The following is a 24,094-nucleotide window of genomic DNA, read 5'->3' as shown; positions in this document are numbered from 1 at the left end:
GCCTTTCCTTGCCTTCTTTCCTTACTATTGAATGGTGAGGAAAGAGCAGTCCAAAGAATACAGTCACTGACTACACTTCCCCACTCCCCACCCTCTGCGGGAGTCACTTATAATCCAGCTTCTGTTCTTCCCCCATCATAGAAACCTGTCTGGCCAAGGTCACTAGCATCCTCCATGTTGCCAAATCCAATGGACAATTTTCAGTCCTCATCTACCTTAACCTTTCAACAATAGTCGACCTTTCAACACAGTTGACCATTCCTGACTTTTTGAAATGCGTCCTTCTTTTGGCTTCTGTGTTTACAAAGAGCCATACTATTAGACTCCTTGAGTTTTCTTCCCACCTCACTGACCATGCCTCAGACTCCTTTGCTGGCTTCTCCTCTTCTGCCCAATCTCTGACTGTTGATGTGTCCCAGAGATCCATTTCAGGGCCTTTTTTCTTCTCTATCTATACCTCCTCCCAGGTACTCTCAGTCAATGTCATGGCTTTCCCTTCCAACTAGATGCTGATAATGAGGTAAGAGGCAGGACTTGACTCCAGAGGCAGGGCTCAGACACTGGACCAGACTGAGAACTAGCCAAAACTGGACCAGGGCAAAAGCAGTTTTTAATCAGACATGCCCATCAGTGTGCTGTGTCAATTTACCATTGCCATGGTAACACCTGAGTGTTACTGCCCCTTTCCATGGCAATGACCCAAAAGTACTACCCCTTCCCTAGAAATTTCTGCATAAACCACCCCTTAACGTACATGCAATTAAAAGTTAGTATAGATATGACTGCAAACATTCCCTGAGCTGCTACTTTCTGTCTGGGGGTAGCCCTGTTCTCCAGGAGCAGTCATAGAGCTGTAACATGTCCAGGGTGTAACACTCCTGCTTCAGTAAAGTTTTCTTCTACCTCTGGCTTGCCCTTGAATTCTGTCCTGGGCAAAGCCAAGAATCTTCATGGACTAAGTTCCATTTTGGGGCTTTCCTGCCCTGCACAATGACATCTGTATTTATATTTCCAAACCCGAATCTTCCTTTACACTCAATTCTCATATATCCACCTGCAAACTTAAACTTATCTTAAGCTTAATATACTCTAAATAGATTTTCCCTACAACCTACTTCTCTATTTCCTATGCCAATAAAAATATCAATATTTACACAGAAGCTCAAGTCAAAGACCTAGAATGAGTTCCCTTTTATCCTCAACTCCCATATCCCATTCATTAGCAAAATCAAATCCATCCACTTTACATCCAAAGTGTATCTATCCGCCTGTAGCTCTTTCTACTTCCACCTTAGTGCGAGTCGCCATGATCTCTTACCCGGACTATTGCATCAATCTCCTAACTGGTCTTCCTGCTTCCACTATCGCCCCTCCTGTACAATCCATGTTCACCATGGCAGACCGAGTGATTTTTTTTTTTTTTTTTTTTTGAGACGGAGTCTCGCTCTGTCATCCAGGCTGGAGTGCAGTGGCCGGATCTCAGCTCACTGCAAGCTCCGCCTCCCGGGTTCACGCCATTCTCCTGCCTCAGCCTCCCGAGTAGCTGGGACTACAGGCGCCCGCCACCTCGCCCGGCTAAGTTTTTGTATTTTTAGTAGAGACGGGGTTTCACTGTGTTAGCCAGGATGGTCTCGATCTCCTGACCTCGTGATCCGCCCGTCTCGGCCTCCCAAAGTGCTGGGATTACAGGCTTGAGCCACCGCACCCGGCCAGACCGAGTGATTTTTGCAAAGCGTAAATCAGACCATGTCAGTTGTCTGCTTAACATTTACTAATGGCTTCATATACCACTCGGAGGATATCTGAAATTCTTGCAGACATTCTAAAATTCGTAAGGTCCTTTATGATCTGTCCTCTGCCTACTTCCTTGATCTCATGTCACACCACTCTCCATTCTCTATACCCCAGCCACATTGTCCTTTATGTTCCCAAATATACCGAGCATCTTCCAGCCTTGGAGACTTTGCACAGCGGTTCTCTTTGCCTGTGATGCTCCTTCACTGATCTCTGCATGGCTGGCTCCTTTTCACTCAGTGTCATCTCCCCAAAGAGGCTGTGCCTGCACTCCAACTACAGTAGCCCCCCAGTCATTCTCTATCACTTCAACCTGTTTTATACTCTTCATAGCACTTATCACTGTCTCTTATCTTCTTTTTTTTACTTGTTCATTGGTTTACTAACTGCCTTCTTGATAGAAGGGAAGCATCATATATGTAGGGACTTGATCTTATTCACTGCTTTATTACCAGGACTTCAGTGCCTGAAACATAGTAGATGCTCAATAAATTATTGTGGCATGAGTACTTGGTCCCAATGTCTAAAAGCTAACATTTATGTAACACCTGCCATAAGCCAAAGACTGTTACAAGAACTTTACACATTTTCCTTTATTTAAACCTCAAAGCAACCCTAGAGCTTGGTATTATTTTTTGTATATTTTACAGATGAGAAAAACGCAGCACTGAGAGGTTACACACTCAGTAAATGGCAGAGTTGGAGTTTCAACCCAGGCAGCCTAGCCCTGAAGTCCATGCTTTTCAATACTATATTACACTGCTTGCTTTGAGCTGCCCACCTTTGTCCTTCTTGGGTCAGGAAAGGATCCTCAGGCCTGTCAACCTGAATACCAACGAGAGAAAGAGAATCTCAAGGGGGAGCAGAAAGAGCCTAAGACTGTGTTAAAGAACAACCCATCTGGGTTTGGTTTGGTTAGTTAGACCTATGGCTTTTGCTTGTCTTGGCAGAACACTCCAGCCACTCTGATTGTGCTTTAATAACACATCCCGAATGCAGAGTGCATGTGAGTGTGTGTATGTTCATCCGCACCACACCACACCCCCAGGGAGCAGAGGAAGAAAGGAGAACAAGGGCCAGCATTCCTCTGGTTTTTGATCAGCCACACAGTGGTCAACTGGAAGGGAGGAGATCAGTGCAACATACAAAGAACCCTGCCTACGTTTTTAAGAGGCTGGGGCCTAGCAGTACCTTCAACCCTTGAGGGTCCTTTCAGGGCCAATGGCATGGGATGCCTTGGTCCATTTGGGCTGCTGTAACAAAATACCATAAACTTGGTGGCTTCTAAACAACAGAAATTTACTTCTCATACCTGTGGAGGATGGGAAGTCCAAGACCAAAGCACCAGAAGATTTAGTGTTGGTGAGAGTCCACTTCTTCATACAGCAAAGGAGCAACAGAGCTCCCTCGGGCCTCGTTTATAAGGGCACTAATCCCATTCATGAGAGCTCCACCTTCATGACCTAACCACCTCCCAACAGCCCCATCTCCTAATACCATCACATTGGTGAATAAATGTAAGCATATGAATTTCAGAGGAACACAAACATTCAGACCATAGCAAGGAGGCTCAATGCCTTGAGGTCCTCACATGATTTTGTTATGTCCCTCTAGCCACACAGTGTTCAGGGAATCCTTTTCGTCCTTCCCCAAACCGAGGATATATTGTCAACAGATATTACAGTTTATTATCGGAGCTCTTCCCTCTGCCTCTGTTAACCACGTTGACTCCAGTCCCTAGCCCTGACCATAGAACATTAAACCCTCCTGCTATTTCCAGTCCTCACTGTGAAAAGCAATTCGATGTGGATGCACATGGCTCTTTCCTGACCTCTAAGATCTCAAGCCACCATCTCTCTCACTTTGAGCTTCTGTGGTCCTGTCTAAAGGTATGACTGTTTCCTGGGCAACTGCTGTCTGCATTTGTAACGCCCTGTGTTGCTCTGCTGGCCAACGAGATATCCCCTATTTCTGTACCAACCTGATAAGCCAAGGCCTTTCTGGCACAGAGTTTTTCTTTAGCAGTGTTGTTGATGTTTGGTTTTTGGATGATCTAAATTTAGTTTTACCTCTGCCCAAGAAGAAATTATGGCAGATCCACCTGTGCCTTTGTATCCGTTCACTGACGGACTTCACTACTCTGAGACTCTGACATCCCTAGCCGCAATCTAGGCTTCTCTAGTATCCACGGGGACATCTATGAGGCCTGCTGTCAAACCTCACAGACCACTACGACTAGCCTTTTTGTTTATCTCTCTACCTTCCCTGCTGGCTTACAGACAGCAGAGGGCTGTAACTAGAACCGACCTGGGAGCCTGGGGCAGAGAGTCCAGAGGGACTGTGAACAGGCCATGGACATTCTCACAGTGGAACACTATCTTGGATCCATTTTTGATTGTAGATTGGCTCTAAGATGTTGGCAAAGACAAGAAAACAGTAAGAAGTATTTTTAAAAATGAGTGTGATCGGCTGGGCGCGGTGGCTCACGTCTGTAATCCCAGCACTTTGGAAGGCCGAGGTGGGTGGATCACAAGGTCGGGAGATCGAGACCACCCTGGCTAACACGATGCAACCCGTCTCTACTTAAAAAAATACCAAAAATTAGCCGGGCGTGGTGGCGGGTGCCTATAGTCCCAGCTACTCAGGAGGCTGAGGCAGGAGAATGGCGTGAACCCAGGAGGCGGAGCTTGCAGTGAACCGAGATTGCGCCACTGCACCCCAGCCTGGGCGACAGAGCAAGACTTAGTCTCAAAAAACAAAAAAGGAAAAGAAAAAAAGAAAACTGTTCTTAATTTGTGTGTGAATGTATAAGTGGCTTTACCAGTTGTTAGAAGAAACACAGAAACAATCTGCCTTAACTCCGTTTTACTATGTTTTCTATTCTCTGTTTGACTTCTGTATGTCAATTCAATAAATTAACTCAGTAGGTACAGTTTGCCAACAGGTGTTATTGATACATAACTAACTCTAATTTTAGGATTTATTGAAATGATTTTAAAGGCCGTCTTCAACAAACATAACAATTTTATACAACTGGTAGTTTCGTGCCACTAATCCAGGTATGAAGATCCAGAAAATGATGATTGAATCTGATTTTGGACTTCCTTCAGAGAAACAGTCCAAAAATCAGTTCAATAGACACCCTCAAAAAGCGTGTAATAAAGTTCAACATTTATTCTCAATAAAAACTATGCATAAGCTAGGAAAAGAGAGACAATTTCCCAAGTTGAAAACGAGTATTAATCAGAACCAACAGCAAGTATCATCCTTAACATTTGTACATTAAAGCTGAGGAGACAACACAAAGGCCTTCTATTACTGCTGCAGATTATTTTTACAAGAAGCAATAGCAACAAGCTGTACTTTTAAAAAATGCTATTCACACATTATTTTTACAAGAAGCAATAGCAACAAGCTGTACTTTTAAAAAATGCATTCATAGGCCGGGCGCGGTGGCTCAAGCCTGTAATCCCAGCACTTTGGGAGGCCGAGACAGGTGGATCATGAGGTCAGGAGATCGAGACCATCCTGGCTAACACGGTGAAACCCCCTCTCTACTAAAAAATACAAAAAAAACTAGCTGGGTGAGGTGGCGGGCGCCTGTAGTCCCAGCTACTGGGGAGGCTGAGGCAGGAGAATGGCGTAAACCCGGAAGGCGGAGCTTGCAGTGAGCTGAGATCCGGCCACTGCACTCCAGCCTGGGAGACAGAGCGAGACTCCGTCTCAAAAAAAAAAAAAAAAAAAAGCATTCATAATAGCAGCAAAAATATAAAATATCTTGGTTAAATAGAAATATAAGACCTACGTGAAGAAAACTGTAAAACTTTGCTAAAGGACATTCAAAATATGTATCTTATTCCTAGATAGAAAGATTTAATATTATACATACATAAAATTTCCCCAAATTGAGCTATCAAATCAATGCAATTCCTAAAATCGCAATGATTATATACATCCATAGATGTCTCTAATATCTTTAAAAGCAAGTTATAGGATAATATGTGCAGTAGGATGCCATATTAAAAACAAACAACAAAAAAAAAACTGTGCGCATTCATATATACATGTATATAAAAAGGTTTGGAAGGTTACACAGTAAACTATTTGCAGAGTTTGATTAGTTGAAGAAAATAATTATAACATCTGTCAATATAATCAATGGAACCACATCTATATATCTATACATAATCTGTGTAACTATTTATATGATACACATATATAATTGTCAATATAACCAAATATTGATTCAAAATATTATGTACCCAAATTTATCCAATTGTCATTACATAATATATAGAAAAGTGGAAGCTGCTTAAGAATTTCTTGTATTTTAAAGTTTGTACTTTTTGAATATTCTGAGGATTATTTAGCTAATCTAATACATTATAGGCAAACAAGTAAGTTTTAGGCTACTAATTGGAGAAAAGACCATCACTGTCATGATGATAAAAACAATCAGAGCATCATCATCTTTGTCATCTCGTTTATTATTTTTGTTTTGTTTTGATGTGAAGACAAAGAAGAAATAGGACTGAGCATAAGTTAGGGCATTTTCTCTGACATAAGTGAACATTTATTTTTAAATTTTTTTCCAGTTTTATTGCAGAATAATTTATAAAATATTAAATATATTCAAGGTTTACGATGGGATAATCTCATGTACATGTATTGTACATATACATTGTGTAGTTACTATTTTGATTTTGGTTTTGTTTTGGTTTTGGTTTGGTTTTGGTTTTTTGTGAGACAGGATTTCTCTCCTGTCGCCCAGGCTGGTGTGCAGTGGTGCCATCTCTGCTCACTACAACCTCCACCTCCTGGGCTCAAGCAATCCTCCTGCCTCAGCCTCCCAAGTAGCTGGGACTACAGATGTGTGCCACCACCCCCGGCTAATTTTCATATTTTTAGTAGAGACAGGGTTTCACCATATTGGCCAGGCTGGTCTTGAGCTCCTAACCGTGAGTGATCCACCCGTCTCAGCCTCGCAAAGTGCTGGGATTATAGGAGTGAGCCACTGCGCCCAGCCAACAGTTACCATTTTGTGTGTGTAGTGGGGATGGGGGTGAAGACGCTTAGGATCTCCTCTTTTAGTAAATTTCGAGTAAACAATATGATGTTAGCATTATTATTGTTTTTTGAGACCGACTCACTATGTTGCCCAACCTGGTCTGAAACTCCTGAGCTCAAGTGATTCTCCTGCCTCTGTTTCCTGAGTAGCAGGAATTACAGGCATGTGTTACCACGCCAGGCGTAGTGTTATTAACTATAGTCACCATACTATACATTAGCTCTTCAGAAATTATTCATCTTATAACTGAGCATTTATGTCCTTTGACCATCTCCCCATTTCTCCCACCTCCTCAGCCCCTGGCAACAACCTCTCTCTACTCTCTACTTCTATAAGTTTGACTTTTTTAGATTCCACATATAAGTAATATCATACAGCATTTGTCTTTCTGTGTCTGGCCTATTCACTGATCATATTTTCTTCCTAGTTCATCTATGTTGTCACAGATGGCAGGATTTACTTGTTTTTTTTTATGGTTGAACAATATTTTGTGGTTGAATAAGAAATACATTCTTTGAACTAGTGACCAAAGTGACCAATATATGGTGGTGTTTCTCCTACAGCCAGAATACTACCTCCTATTTTAATTTGCTTGTTTGTTTGTTTGTTTGTTCTGTGAGAAAGAAGATAGGAAAAAGCCATATATAACATTGAGGTATGGAAGCAGAAGTCACTCCTCTCATTACTACATGTAAGAACTCACAAATATTTGCTTCTCATCCTGCAACTTGAGTCTCCGCTGGTTTAAGGCCATAGCTCTCAAGGCAGTGATACTTCCTCTGAAGTCTGTAACAATGCTTCTTCTATTGACGTAAAAGTTGAGACTGTCACCTGGCCATTTTGAGTTCTACTGAATTAGCTTTTAAAGAAGAAATAAACAATATGAGGTGCCTCTTCTATCTTAAGCCCACTGAGAGAGTTGCATGTGTCTTTAAAAGTTCAGCACAACAGAAAATTAAATCCAAGAGAGGTGGTTTAAAATTTAAAGTATTTTTCTTCTAAAAATACCCCTATAGACCTAAAATAACAGATCTCTCTAATTCTATCTGTGAATTGTGTTGCCAGAGAGAAAGAGAAGAAAAATACAGTAGAAAGCACACTGATAGAAATCGTTGAAAACCATTCGTCTTCAGTTAAGAAATCATTGAAAATCATTCGTCTTCTTTCTTGAATATCTAGAGGACTACTCTGAAGTAGCTATTCTAAATAGCTACTTGCCAAATTCTTGAACTATAAAGACATGGGATACTTAATGGAAACAGATGAAGAGGAGAGAGAGAGAGCTGTCCTTCAGAGACTCAATGACTATAAGTTTGTTTGGGTTTTTTTTTTTTTTTTTTGAGACTGATCTCACTCTGTTGCCAGGCTGGAGTGCAGAGGGCAATTTCGGCTCACTGCAACCTCTGTGTCCTGGATTCAAGCAATTCTCCTGCCTCAGCCTCCCCAGTAGCTGGGACAACAGGCATGCGCCACCACGCCCAACTAATTTGTGTATTTTTAGTAGAGATGGAGTTTCACCATGTTGGCCAGGAGGGTCTCCATCTTTTGACCTCACGGTCCACCCGCCTCGGCCTCCCAAAGTGCTGGGATTACAGGCGTAAGCCACCATGCTCAGCCGACTATAAGATTTTAAAATTCATTCAAGAGGGAACATAAGCAAGTCCTGAGGATAAAATTATCATAGAACTTTTAAAAATGCTTGATTCTCACTACAAACTCATCATAATGCCATTTCACTGGTTTTTTGGATAGTACTTGTTTTGTTTCGGTTGTTGTCTGCTTGTGTTTAAGGCAGAAGGGTCTTTTGCAAATACAGAACCTAAAAGAATATTTCAACACACTCTACATCTACAAAAAGAACTACAAAAGATTGGAACTGTAGAGGGAGACAATAAGTTTACGTGATTTATATGACTATAACAGCAAAGACATAGAAGTACCTTAAATATTATTGTCATGAAATGTAGGAGAAAAAAGTTAACACTATGAAAATTATCTCTGAACAAAATTTAAAGTTTGAATATAATACTAAAAGATAAACAAATCTTAATTTATATTAATGCTTTATACTCAACAGAGAGCTCAATAAACATTAATTTCCTTCCTTCTCTATATCAAAATAATTTGGAAAAACATCAAAAAATAAAGGAGAGATGGAAAAAACTAGACTTTATATAAAAAAAAAGACAGATAGATATGGAAACTTAGCAGTTTTATTGTCAAACTGGATCACGAGCTGGCTTTTTGTGTTAACAAAACTGTTTCATCCCAAGCATAACTGGGCCAAAAGGGAGAAATCAAACTTAAAAATCCAAAATAAGGAAAGATCTATAATAACTAATATGAAAAAGTGATTCGAAATGATCATGTACAATTTATACGCTGAATTTTACACCTAAATGAAAATTTTAAATATGACATCATAGAAACATGAAACAAAACTTGAGAATTCTGTTGCTGCAAATCTCAGAAAATCTTTCCCTCCTTATAAGTTTGAGCAAGAGTCAATTACATTGTTTTCTCTTTGTAACGTTAATTACACTGAGGCCTCATCCAACCTGTCAGAAACTTCAGCCAAAGTATTACCCGGCTCTCTCAAAGTTTTGGGGGTCCCTAGAATGGAGTCCTGTGAAGTCACAATGAGTACAAATTGTTGTGGCCTTTGCTTGTTGCCAGGTTTTGTGTCCAGGGTGGTCACACATGCCTACTGGGCTGAGGCCGTGCTGATGGCAATACCCTTGCTCTTCCAAGGTGCAGATCTTCTTGAAGCTCAGGGCATCATGACAAATTGGCATACACAAGTGAGTGGCTCTGTTCCACCTGAGTCATAGTCTGTTAGAGGAATCCCACAGTAAGATTATCTGGCTGGAGAGGTGTTCCAGAGCTCATTAAGGTTCTTTCAGTTCATGCAGAGCTTCTTCCCCCTCAGTGCACAAACTATCTGTCTTGCTTGCAACTGGTTCGTATTGGGGTCGCCACATTGTGGCCACAGGCTATTTTTTAACTCTTTATCATTATATTTGACTCCTTTTATGGAGGTCTGTCTGTCAGAGGGTCCATATTTTTCTAGTAATTTATCACGTCTCATCACAACTCCTACCCTTAAAATGCACCCACACGTCAGTTCTCCATATGTGCTTATCTGTGTCTACAAACCGGGAGGAAGTAAAATTTTTCTCCTCCAGGAGGCTCCTCGCTGTCACACGTATCAGTGATGTAGGTAGGGGTGGGCAGGGACAGTAAGCACCACCTAACTCCATCTACCCAACAAATGTAAATTTCAGCCATGATCTAGCTGATAGGCCCTGTGTGTTAGTTAGGGTCCAATAGGGGACACAGAAACAAGTCTCGTAATTCAGCAGACATAACTTAATATAAGGATAAAATGCATCTGAGACTGCTTGATATGTTCTAAAACACCACACACAATAGAAACCACTGTCAGTAAAGTTGCTAATGGACTCCTAAATGCAACTGCACTGGACACACCTAATTTCTTTGTGATATTTAAAGCCATTGGACATTTCTTCCTCCTGAAACTGTCCCTGATAAGCTTCTCTGAGACTTTTTTATTTCCCTACCTGTCCAAACATAGCGTCGCAGGCTTTTTGCAAGCTTTCCTACCTAACTTATCACATGATAAATATTTACTGAATAAACTACATTAGCATTGATTATCAGAAAGATTTGCAATTTGACATAAAGTATCATTTTTCTTATTTTTCTCTGATCTGTCACCAAAAAATCCTTATATTATCAACGTTTAAGCACTTTATCCCAGAGAGTTCATTCAATATTGTTATTCTATTTTTCTGAAAAGGAAACCCAGGACTGGAAGTGAAGTCGTGCATTTAAGCTACCCAGTGAGTTAAAATCAAAGATCCAGTGGCATTTGTAGAAGCCCAACTCTGAGTGCTGGTTCTGAGAGCTGGTCTGAGACAATAGTGCCTCTTCGAATAATAGGCAAATAAAAATTCCCGGGGAAGTGACAAAATATCAGTAGGCATTGTTTCTTGTTTCCTTGTTTCTGTTTTAATTTGCTTGTTTGTTTGTTTGTTCTGTGAGAAAGAAGTTAGGAAAAAGCCATATATAACATGCATATTTCTATTTTGTCCATTTCTGTCCTCTATCCCAATAGCATGTTTAGAATTTGAAAAGCAGTTTTCATTTAAGTAGGTTTAACTTACTGAATTTATAATATGACAAAATTATTAATTGGAATTATATTGTATTGAATCCTATTTATATAAATTCATTTGAATTATGTTTATAATATAACAAACATATTAATGTGACGTTAACTTACTAAGTTTACAATATAGCTGTTATATGTTATATAATGTAGATATATGTTTTATTACCATATAACATTGAATTATTTTGCTGCAAACATATAACCTATTCTGTATTGGAAAACATTAACTGCCAATTTGATTGACTGCATAAGTTGCTTAAATGAGTTATTTTGGTGCTATTTGGATTAACTTTTAGTATTTAGTCATTTCCACTATGAAGAAAAAAGCCAGTGAAAATGAAGTATGATGGCTCCATACTAATTTGCAAGTAGGCCCCGGAGGTCCCAGCCTACTCACTTCTCTGGCCTTTTACCCTCTACTTCCCTTCACTCATCCAGTGTTCACTTCACGCTGGACCTTTACCGTGCCAAGCGTGCCCCACCTTAGGACCTTCACACAAACTGAGGCAGGAGGATCCCTTGAGCCCAGGAGTTTAAGACTGTAGGGCATTATGATTACATCTGTGAATTGCCACTGCACTCCAGCCTGGACAGCATAGCAAGACCCTAGGGTCTGTAAAACAAAAACAAAGAACTAATTAAAAATAAAAAAGAGAGAATGTCAGCAAAAGAGGAAGGAATATGCATTAGGCGCAGGACTCCAATCTTCATTTTCTGCATTTTCAGAGCGGGCATGGTTGCTACGATTTGCTCAGGGTCGTTGTCAAGTCACCTTGCAAGATAACAGCCGGCTGAGTCACCGCTAGCACCTAGACTTACTTTCAGCAAGGAGTCCAACACTACTGGCGGAAATCCTGTGCCTCTAACAAGCTCAGCCTCTCTGTGGGGCGTTCTTCGGGATCCCTCCGCAGGAGCGCCTGTCCTTTGGGAGGAAGAAGAGCCAACTGGGGTCGTTTGCCTTGGTCTCCTCTCTTCGCTACATCCACCTAAAGGTAAAAATATACCTCACTGGCCTACTTTAAGTAAGAAGTGACTGGGGAAAGAGGAGGTAGAAAAGCCCCTGTCCCGGATAATCCCCAATTTGTTCAAATTATATCATAAAGCTAAATGTAATTCTTTTGCTTTAAAAGTACTCCATAGAAAGAATATTCAATAAAAGGTATTGAAATATTTGGAAAAATATAACATTATATCCCCCACTTTATACTTTGCACCTGAATAAATTTCAGTGAGGTGTGAAATAGAAAAACAAAAGAGCACGATAATAAAATAGACATTAATATTCATTTATTATTTAAATGAGGTAAGTTGTTCCTGGGTGTCTTAGCAAAGGCAGAAAAGAGGAGATTTCACATATTTTACTCCATATTTAAACTTTTCCACAGGAAAAAGGCATTCATTAAGTTAAAAATAAAGCGAATTAAGAAAAGTAGTCAAAGGTAGAATTTCCTTCCCATACAAAGACCTTTTGTAAATCAATAAGAAACACAAATGTTTAGTAGAAAAAAACTGGTCTGAGAAAATGAGTGATCAATTTACATGAAAACAGCCCCCCAGGCCAGGCGTGGTGGCACACGCCTGTAGTCCCAGCTACTTGGGAGGTTGAGGAAAGAAGATGGCTTTGAGCCCAGGAGTTTGAGGCTGCAGTGAACTGAGACTGCATCACTGCACTCCAGCCTGGGTGACACAGCAAGACCCTGTCTCAAAAATAAAATAATAAAACATAAGAACCCTAAAAGAACCAAGAACAATTTCTAGCTTGACAAATGTCTAGTGTTGGTAAATGCTGTAGGAAATTGATGTTCTTATATCCTTTTGCTGGGTGTGTAAACTGGTACACATTTTTAGAAATGGTGTGCCAGTGTGAACCAAAATGTAAAGTGGATATACTGTGTGATGTGGCAATTCCATTTCTAGCAAACTGTACTATGGATATCCCATTATAAATAAGCCAATATGTGTTTATAAGGATGCACATTGTTGCTTTGTTTGGAAAGCCAAACCTGAAACTACTTAAATTTCCATCAACAGTGGACTGATTGATAAAAATAGTATATCAAGACAAAGATATATTATGCAAATGTGAAAAGGAATAAGCTAGACATATAAGTACTGATTTGTAAAGATATCCCAGATATTTTATTAAGTGAAAAAAGCAAGCTATAGAATAGTAGGTACAGAAGGATTACACTTTTAGGCCAAAAAAAAAAAAAAAAAAAAAAATCTGTAAATGTGGTGGGAGAATCCTTTTACTGAGTCCTCCTCCCCACCACCATCACCATCATTGCCATTACCTCTGTACCCCAACACCCACTGCAGGAAGCAATGAGGGCCTTCTGGGCCTCAGGGAAGCAGGGCCACAACTGAACAGAGAATAAAATAATTAATTCTCAGCTTTTTAATTTCAAAATAGACTTTTGAAACTACTGGCAGAGACAATGGGTTAAACAAATAGTGTTGGAAAGAATGACTGTTGATCCAAAAGCCAATTTTCCTGCTTTAGACAAGATAAAAATACTCCAGGAGAGAAGGGAGCAGGGGACAGAGGAGAGCTGGTGGGAGTAACATCACTCAGAGGACCAGAGCCCCACCCACCTTGGGCTGGCCGCAGAGAGGGGGGGGGAGCAAGAGAACAAGGACATTCTCTTTGCTGTCGTGACACAGGAGCGTAGGGAGAGACAAGTAGAAGGTGTGCCAGGCCGATGGACCTGGGGCTCCTTCACTGGCTGGGGTCCAGGAAGCAGACTCCGGTTTCATGAAAAGAATCCACAGCCAGCTGGGAGCTCTGGGTCGGCATTAGGCAACCCCATTAGCAGATGCAGCTTCAGCCACCTGGTCTGTACCCGATGCCACAAGGATGGATGGACGGCAGTAGCCCAGAGCCAGATGTGGGCAGTGGGCACCACAATAGATGCTAGTGTGTTTCGATCTGACCAATGGCTGCCTACCTCCAAAACGCCCCACCCCTAGAATCTAGAACAACAGCAACAATGACAATAATCCAGGGCGGAAGAACAGAGAGGAAGCTCCTCCAGTGACTGAGAACTCCTGAAATGCCTGAGTTTCCTCTGAATTGACAAACATAACATGTTCTGTTTCTTGACAGAACTGGTGCTCAAAATAGGGATTAAAATGTTATTTTTAAAAAGTTACATTTTCCACTCCTGAATGTGATGTCCTGAAAGTAATCACACCTGCTATGTATAGATACATGCTGTTTATACATAGGGAAATTCAGGAAGGTATTTCAGAGATTTAACAGGGGACCTCTCTGGGAGTAGAAGTGAAGAACTGGGGACATGAGGAGCTTTCCACTTGTGAACTGTTTGGATTTTTCAGCATGATTACTAAAGACCCTGTCCTTAAAGAGCTCAGAGGATATGAAGTCAGGCAGACAGCTAAAGAAATACTTGCAGTGGAGTGTGATGCATACTGCAATTAAATGTCCAAAGAAGTGCAAATGAGGCAAGACACATGTTCCTCAGAGGCGACTGTGCAAGCATTCAGGTGAGCCTTTGCGGATCTCAAGACACTTAGCAGGTGCAGCGGCAGCTGACAGCACCCTCCATTAGGATTATTTCAGATGTCCCCTGAGGACTTGGCTCGTGAGGAGAGGTTGATTCTGGAATACAAATGACCATTTTTTAGGAAGAAACGAGAAAGCTAGGAATAAAATTTTTGACCTAGATGCAGGAAAAAAAGAAATGGACATCGAGCAATACAATTGTATTAATTCACTCACTACTTTATATTAATCTTGCAAATATAAGTTTTTAAAAATCTAATTAAAGCTAGCTTTGCAAATGAGCACCACAATATTGATCAGTATCCTTGACATTACTGTTTAGCATGTGAGTTCCCAGGGTGGTACCTGTGAGATAGTAGAGAACATCTACGTCCTCATCTTTGGCACTTAACACTCTTTAAATTGCGCCTCTTCCCAGAGAACTGAGTGGAGAGACCCTTGGCAAAAACTTTAAACAATGGTGGAAAAGACCATGTTTTTGTTACTATTACTGCAGTTATTGTCATCAATATTCTTATTATTGGTGGGATCGGGAGAGGCTGAAAAAAGGAAAAATGTCGTTTGAGCGAGGTTCTGACAGACAGCTGGTGGAAAAGAATTCCAAGCTGAGGGAGTAACAGGAGAAAAGTCCACAGTGTGGGAGTCAGGAGTGTTTGACGACAGCAGAGCCCAAGTCAGTGGTATGTGTCAGAAACATCACAGGGAGCCCAGGCATGAAACCCTAACAGGCCATCGTGAGGACTCAGGTTTTACCCTGAGTGAGATGGAAAGCTGGGGCATGGGGGGTCTGTGAGGATATGATTTAGAATTTAAAATCATCCTTGGGCTACTAGGATTTCAGTGGATTGTAGTGGTACAAGGACAGAAACATGGAACCTTGTTAGGAAGCTGGTGCAACACACACTGTATACAAGGCAAAGAGTTTGTGTTCCTCATATGGGGCATCTATACTGCCTCTGGGTGTCTTTTTCAAAGGCATGCTTTATTGTTCAGTATAGTTCAATCTCATCAAATAAAAACAGGATGGTGAAAAGTGGGTGATCAGCCACAGCATGTTCTACCCCTCCAGTGTTCATAAGACTATCTCTTTTTAGTAGGAACTACCAAAAGTTAGAGGCAGAAAACCCAGCAAGATGACAGTCAAGACCACATTGACTAAGAGAATAGGAAGGGAACAGCCAGTATTGAATCTTGTGATGGAGGCAGAAAAATCTGGGTTTAGCAATTAAGTGTATGTGGATAGTGCAACAGAGTTCAGAGGCACTGCCTGGACATTCAATCATTTAGGGACATTTGTAATCAACTTATTGATTTTATTTTAAAAGCACTGGACTTCTTTTTTTTTTTTTTTAGATGAAGTCTTGATCTGTCATCCAGGCTGGAGTGCAGTGTGCAATCTCAACTCACTACAATCACTGCCTCCTGGGTTCAAGAGATTCTCTTGCCTCAGCCTCCTGAATAGCTGGGATTACAGGTGCATGCCACTGTGCCTGGCTAACTTTTTTTTTTTTTAAGTAGATATGGAGTTCTCACCATGTTGGCCAGGCTGGTCTCCAACTCCTGACCTCAAGTGATCCGCCCACCTCGGCCTCCCAAAATGCTGGGATTACAGGTGTGAGCCACCATGCCCGGCCAATTTTGAAAGCACTGGGTTTCTATAAAAATCAAAGGACATCTCTGTATGTATTGTGATGTCATTTCAGGCAGTGGAATTACTATAGGGAAATCCTGGTAACTCAGAACAGAAGGAAATGCTTGTGCAAAGGACTACCCTAAGTGAAATAGTTAGTGGGAGTAGCCCACTAACTAGAATCTAGGTGTATTTGTCTGCCAGGGCTGCCATAATAGAATACTGTAGACTGGGTGGCTTAAATGACAGAAATTGATTTTCTCACAGTTCTGGGGGTTAAGTTGCTAGCAGGATTGGTCTCTGTGGCTGGCAGATGGCCACCTACTTCCTGTGCCCTCACATGTGCACATGCATCCTTACTATGTCTCTGTATGTCCAAATATGCTCTTCTTATAAGGACACCAATGATGTTGGATGCGGGCCCACCCTAACAGGCTCATTTTAACTTGATCAGTTTTTTCAAGGCTCTGTCTCCAAATACAGTAGCATTCTCAGGTTCAGAGGTTAGCACTTCAACATATGAGTTTTGGGACACATAATTCACCCCGCAACGCAATGATTCTATATGTTTTTAATAACCACAAACACGTATAACCAAAAATGTGTTCCTGTGTTAGGGGATAAGTGTAGAGGAAGAATAGAGATGACATTTAAATGTGTTAAAATGCACTAAAAAGGAAAAAAATTGGAAAAAGCATTTCCCAAAAGAGTTAAACCATTGTCAAATCATTTCAAGCCAGTAGTAAGCTGGGTTAATTGTCAAATGCTTCAGCAAGCTCTAGTGGGGGAGTTAACAGCAGTTATTATCTTAAAAAGAACACATTTCTTTTAATGCTATTATGTTTTAGAAGTGCATAAAAGGTTTCCAAGGAGAGTCCCTTTTGTGTAATGATGCAAATTGTACTGAGTGGTATGCATCATTTCTGGGGTGATATCTGGGGGTAAAGTGGGAAAAATCTAAAGCCTTAGCAATATGTTAAGGTAAATTTTCTTGAACTGGAAGAATGGAGGTAGCTTCTGAAGATGGAATACACAGAGCTTTGTAAAATAGAGATAATAAGAGGGAAATAACAGGTTTTAGAATCTTGCAGGTTTCCTGCTGTTTATAGTTCATAGATCCAAATATAGCTGTGTTTTAAGTTTTTAAAACATCCATTTTGTGTTAAAATCCATCTCTATAGATAGTCTCGGCCTTAGTGAAATAGACTAGGAAAGGAATATCAGTAACTGCACAAATCTCTTCAAAAGGAAATGATTTGCACCAAGGATTCCTGGCTATCTGGATTTTCTGAATATAAACAAAAGAACTTCTGGGGAAAAACAGCAGAATAAAAATCATTAAAATGGAAGAAGAAAGAAAGAAATCAAAAGGGAGATATAAGAGTCTTACTATGACTAATTTTTACTTCTGCTATGTTACTTTTTTATTTCCTGGCACTAATCTCCTTCCGAGGCCAAGACATTTTATCTCACTTATTTATGCTCCATTACAAGTATTTCTCCTGAGGTTGGTGTTTGGGGAGTGTGGAACAATCGAACGTTTGCAAGTGCCTTGGCAAAGAATCGTTGTTTCTGTTTTCTTTCTCTCTCTCTCTCTTTTCCACCATGAATCAATTAGACATTTACCTTTATTACATTTATGAATGTACCCTGGTCTAAAAAAATCTCTGGGTGAATCTAGGCCACACACCAAGTATCTCTGAAGTGTTTAGGTGCTACTGGGATGATAACTTCATAAATAATTATGTGCTAGATTTTGTTGTTATTCACTAATGAGACATATTCCTGTTTAAAGTTGTTGCAAAGAACTCATCTGTGAAATTCCAGTAAAAGATGTTATCACTTTTTTAATATCCCCCAAGTCCCCATCTCTGATACACCATCTTGCTTCCAAACTTCTTGAGGAAGTTGAAAGTTCAATGGCGGTCCCTCTGTTGACTCCATGTTTATCATTGTCTCCATCACAGGTATTTTGTTCTAATGGCATCTCCCAATGAACCATTGTTGTGTTAAATTGTCAATCAGATGTTCACACTGAATCTGTAACTGTGCATACAATTAAGATTTGATGTAATTTACAAAGTGATGTAACAACGGGATGCGGCTCAGTCTCATAGTCCCCTTATCATGAATGATCAGGCAAAAACCCACCCTATGCCTGTGTTTGAGACGATTTTCCAATAATATTCTTTATTTGCATTGCATTATTTACATTTTATACTTTCACAAAGTGAAAAGTACAGCAGTAGGAATAGCCAGCACTAAGCACAAGTGATAGTGGCCAAAAGTCTCTTTCTCGGCCAGGTGTGGTGGCTCAAGCCTGTAATCCCAGCACTTTGGGAGGCCAAGGCGGGCAGATCGCTTGAGCCCAGGAGGTTGAGACCATCCTGGGCAACATGGCAAAATCCCGTCTCTACTAAAAATACAAAATAAATCAGCTAGGTGGGGTGACACATGTCTGTAGTTCCAGCTACTTGGGAGGCTGAGGTGGGAGGATTGCTTGAGTCCTGGAGGCTGAGGCTACAGTGAGCTCTGATTGTGCCACTGCACCACTCCAGCCTGGGTGACAGAGTGAGACCCCTTCTGAAAAAAAAAAAAAGTCTTTTTCTCTTTCTCTCTCTACCTGCTTTTACATATTTTACATAATGTCTGTTTTAATCCAGGCCCTATATCAAAGCACTGGGCATTAAATATTCAAAGATGAATAAAGTAAAGTAGCAATGATAATTCAATATAATAAATGCTATGCCCATGGTATAAACTAGAGGCTATTGGAGCATATCTTAGTTTAGGGCACACCTAAATTGGAGTCTAAGAAAAATATGATGTATGAGTGTTTACTTAGTTGATCATTCCAAGAAGCAGAGGTGAAAGTGTAGAGAGTGAGAGAGGGGATTAAAAAAAAGTTGATAAAGGATGTCAATGAGCAACTGTGGGCATCAGGGGCACAATCCCACTGGAGTCTCTCTGAAGAACTGGGTAGAATGAACCTCAGAATCATCTCACTGGAGGATCCACTGATTCTAGCCCCCTACTAATTGGCCATTGCCTCTGGGGTGTATTAGCATCCTCCACACTTGTATGTTGCTTCTGTAACCAAGCTGAGCAGCTTTGTATGGAATCAGAGAAAGCCCAGAGGCAGCAAAGCAGAGGGAAGCTTCAGAGAGGATTTGAAGTGGGGAGTGGGCAAAGCACATGAGCCCCTTCCCAGGAGGGCCGAGAAGCTGTGGCACAGAGCATCACAAGCATTGGCTACAAAGAGTATTAAGGGTCTCCTAATTTTATTTTGGAGAAGGGAGAGGAGGTTTCCCAGAGTAAACAAGCCCAAAACTAAACCTCGAAGAGGAATGGGCAAAGGAGAAAAGGCATTCTAATATACAGAGGAGCTTGAGCAAAAGAGGGAGCACACTAAGAGAAACGCGAATATTTAGGTAGGGATAATGTGCAAGAATAGAGAGAAAGAGATGAATCCAAAAGAAATTCAGGAAGTTGACTGACAAGACTTGTGAAAGGTAAATGGTGTTTTAATGGGAGAAAGGGGGAGAAAGAAGTTTCTGGTTATGGCGGCAGAGTAGGCGGATGCAGAGGGAAGGATAGAAAACTTGTTTATGCGATGAGGAATATGGCAAGTTCAGCTTTGCTCATTAAATGTCTATGGTGCCTATAGAATGTACAGGTGGTGACATCTTATAATTACATGTCTGAAATATGAATCCATTAGATACCTGCCTTTATTTGATTTATCAAAGCACTCTGAACCTATTTAAGCACTGGGTGCATCTGGCCATGCATTAACTGTCTCTGAACTCAGGGGAGAGGTGAAGTCTAGAAACACAGATGTATCTAAACACATCCTAAGGGGTTATCAAGGATGTAGTGAGATTATGTGAGTATGTAGAATGAGGAGAGACGAGAGTAGAGAACAGAGCCTTGATGTTTAAATGGCAGGTGAAGAAAGAGAACTCCAAGATGGGTATTGAGAACCTGTGGTTGAAGGAGTAGAAGGAAAATCATGAGAAAGTAATAAAATGGGAACCAAGGGCAGTGAGAATGCCAGGGAGAGAAGACAACAATGCCAGCCACAACACAGAGGTCAAGGAAATTAAAAGTGAAAAGTATCTTTTGGGTTTAGTGATGGAGAATTGGTTGGGGATCATAGCATAGTGAGAGTTGCTGCTGCCATGCCACACCAGGCCCTGGGCCAGGTGCTTTGCGTCCACTCTTTCACTGAATCCTCAAGCCAGGCTTCTGAGTTGTTGCCACTATTCTATGCAGAGTGTGACACATGAGGGGTGGAAGACACAGAAAGATTATGTCACGGCTGGGCGCGGTGGCTCACGCCTGTAATCCCAGCACTTTGGGAGGCCGAGGCGGGAGGATCACAAGGTCAGGAGTTTGAGACCAGCCGGGCCGACATGATGAAACCCCATCTCTACTAAAAATACAAAACTTAGCCAGGTGTAGTGGCAGGCGCCTATAGTCCCAGCTACTCGGGAGGCTGAGGCAGGAGAATGGTGTGAACCCGGGAGGCAGAGCTTGCAGTGAGCTGAGATCACGCCACTGCACTCCAGCCTGGGTGACAGAGCAAGACTTCATCTAAAAAAAAAAAAAAAAAGAGCCTGCTCTCTGGTTTATGTATGGCCACTTTCCACTATGTCCTCACATGGTGGAAGGGGTGAGAGAAGTTGCTAGATCTCTTTAATAAGGACACAAAACCATTTCGTGAGGGCTTCACCCTCATGACCTAATAACCTCCCAAAGGCCCCACCTTCAAAAACCCTCACATTAGGGATTATGTTTCAACACATGAATTTTGGGTACAGTGTTGGAGGGGACTTAAATATTCAGTCTATAGCAACTATAATACCTCATAGATGCCACACCAGGAGGAAGAATATCTTTTCCATGGAGACAGGAGGGAAGAAGATAAGGGACATGTGAAGGCAAATATTGGCTGTGTGGGAGTGGAGGAAATTTGTGCAATTCATGTAAGCCTCCATTTTCTCTGTTAAGACTTTGAGTTCCTTTTCTGTGTGTTTGTTTGTTCATTTGTTTGTTTGTTTGTTTGAGACAAGTGTCACTCACTCTGTTGCCCAGGCTGGAGTGCAGTGGTGCAATTTCAGCTCACTGCAACCTCCACCTCCCGAGTGGAAGTGATCCTCCTCCCTCAGCATCCTGAGTAGCTGAGATTACAGGCACGTGTTACCACGCCCAGCTAATTTTTAGTAGAGTTGGGACTGTCACCATGTTGGCCAGGCTGGTCTCGAACTCCCAGCCTCAAGTGATGTGCCTACCTCAGCCTCCCAAAGTGCTGGGATCAAAGGCCACTGTGCCTGGCCTTTGAGTTCCTTTTTTGAGGCAAAGTAGGGCAACGTGAAGATATGATAGGGAAACTGAGGGCAGAGGTGAAATTTCAGAATAAATTGCTGGGGGAAGAAGTGGACATCTCTAAATCTGGGGCCTCAAAGCTTGTCTGCTTCTAAGAACTGTCTCTCCTCCCATGTCATCTACCCAGATGCAGTTGGATCACCCACGTTCCAATTTTCTCTGCATACAATATAAACACTTCATTTAAGAGCAACAGATATTCCATGTGGGCCAAGCGGTTGACCTATCCAAGACCAAGCAGCAGGTTCCATGTAGCCTGCAAGCCTTTAGCCCTGACCCCAATAGGGTGAGTACATCTCCCTCCCACCTGGCCTTTCATGCTCTTGATTATGGAGTAGCTCAGGAAGTCCATGAATTCCACATACACCTGTGTGCACTGTTCCTGCTAGTGAGTCCTGCCCAGAACCTTGGTATCACTGGCCAGCTTAATAGGCTGTACATGGCTTGTGTTCATGGTGGCAGCACAGCTGTGGTCCGGCAGAGATGCTGTGTTAGAAATTGACTTACCCTTCTGATCATAGATGTTTGGTTCATCAGTGGGCACCTGATCCAAACTTAGCCAATCCTATTTTCTTGCCTCCCAGTCAGGGTTGATTCTGCACTAACTAGAGTCCCTACCCAGGAAAAAGTAGAAGTGAAAATAAATCATCTCTCTTCTTGTGTAAAAATTGTAAGACATAAAGATGGAGGATGTTGGTGATTGGAAGGTCTTAGGAGGATCAATATGTAAAACCCCTGCTATATTTATTGATGTATACTAATACATTTTGCATTTATATATATTATAATAACACATATTAATATATATCCAAGCTCAGAATCAACTGAGAGATAGATGCAGGACTCAGACCGTTGGAGATCAAGATGTCATCCTTAATAAAATGCCAAAAAGCCTGGAGACGGTAGCAGAGAATATGATATGTGGACCTACTTATGTTCCACCCCTGAGTTAAGGAGAATTACTCACCCAGTCATAGGCACAGCTGCACTCGTGCTGGCTCTCCCAGTAGAGACCTGACTCTTTAAAACTCACTGCATGGGCCGGGCGCGGTGACTCACACCTGTAATCCCAGCACTTTGGGAGGCCGAGGCGGGTGGATCACCTGAGGTCAGGAATTCGAGACCAGCCTGGCTAACATGGTGAAACCCCGTCTCTACTAAAAATACAAAAATTAGCCAGGCGTGGTGGTCGGCGCCTGTAATCCCAGCTACTCGGGAGGCTCAGGCAGGAGAATCGCTTGAACCCGAGAGGTGGAGGGTGCAGTGAGCAAAGATCACACCATTGCACTCCAGCCTGGGCAACAAGAGCGAAACCCTGTCTCAAACAAACAAACTAAACAAAAAAACAAAAACAAATACTCATTTCCCAAACAGAGAGAAGGAAGGATGCATCTCAGTCACATATATTCCATCTCTTTCTCCAAACTCACCAATCAGCCAGATCACTCCTTCCCTGGGGAGAGGTTGAGGTGTAGGGCTGCAGAGAAAGCAGAGGATGGGCCTTGATAGAAGTGCCTACACTTGGAAATAGGGGGAAAAGGGGGAAGAGTCCCCTCTGCCCAACCTTGGTACTTTCTTACCATGTGAACCAGAGAAGCAGATGAAACTGTAGAGACAGGGAAACAGAAAGATAGAGAGAGAAACAAAGCAAATGAGAGATGTAGAGAAAGTCCTGATAGCATTTGAGTCTCTGGTTCCAGTTGTTCCTCCCGCCTGTGGATTTTTTCCCTTTTACTATGTTCCGTGAAAATTATAACAAAATCATCAGGCTCAGGTCTTCGCTATGTAACATACGGTGATCATATTTTCAGTGCATTTTTCTCCCAGTCATCACCAAATTGGACCATCATCAGAGCCATAGTATTGTATATTGGAGACTGTCATAGCCTGGGTTCCCCTTAAAGGAGAGCCTGAAACAAATACCGTACTTAACTTGAAGTACTTTACTGAGGAGTGTGATTCAGGAAGGAGGAATGACGGGGGAGAGCTAATACAAAGATACACTCCTTTTTGCTCACTCTCTCTCACTGGACCGCTGGACTGCCTTGTGAAACTCAGGGCTGCCCAACCGGGCAGAAAGTGGAAAAAGCAATTATCTCATCAAGGGTTTGGCCCTGCCTTTGCAGATTGTTGCAGCCCTCAGGATCCATGGAGAAGCCCAGGCTGGAGCACCGGAGACGGCCACGTGCAGAGATGCCAGGCACTGTCCGATTGTGATTGCAGGAAACTGGAGCCCACACGGAACTGGCTGCCGCAGTAGGAGCTGGAATAAGAGACAGGTGAGGCTGGGAGGATTTCAACAGGTGCCCAAGAAACATCACACACAGAGACCTTCATGATGAAATTGGTTCAACTGACCCATAAAGAAGTAATACACTTGTCTCTTTTAAAAATATACTACACATTTTTGTTTGGAGAGTTAATCGAAAAAAACCCAACACTTTTCTCACTCAGTTTTAAACAAGCTCTTTTCAGAGAGGCTAAAATAAAATC

The 24,094-nt window shown here is 41.8% G+C and overlaps 1 pseudogene; it reads right to left on the bottom strand.

Moving 5' to 3' along the window:
* Positions 1 to 11,896: 11,896 nt before the first annotated feature.
* Positions 11,897 to 22,055, bottom strand: LOC114673597 (small ribosomal subunit protein eS28 pseudogene; annotated as a pseudogene).
* Between the last annotated feature and the right edge of the window lie 2,039 nt (positions 22,056 to 24,094).

Source organism: Macaca mulatta, chromosome 17 (genome assembly GCF_049350105.2).
Source record: "Macaca mulatta isolate MMU2019108-1 chromosome 17, T2T-MMU8v2.0, whole genome shotgun sequence".
Taxonomy (NCBI): domain Eukaryota; kingdom Metazoa; phylum Chordata; class Mammalia; order Primates; family Cercopithecidae; genus Macaca; species Macaca mulatta.
This window is presented reverse-complemented; position numbering and strand designations above follow the sequence as displayed.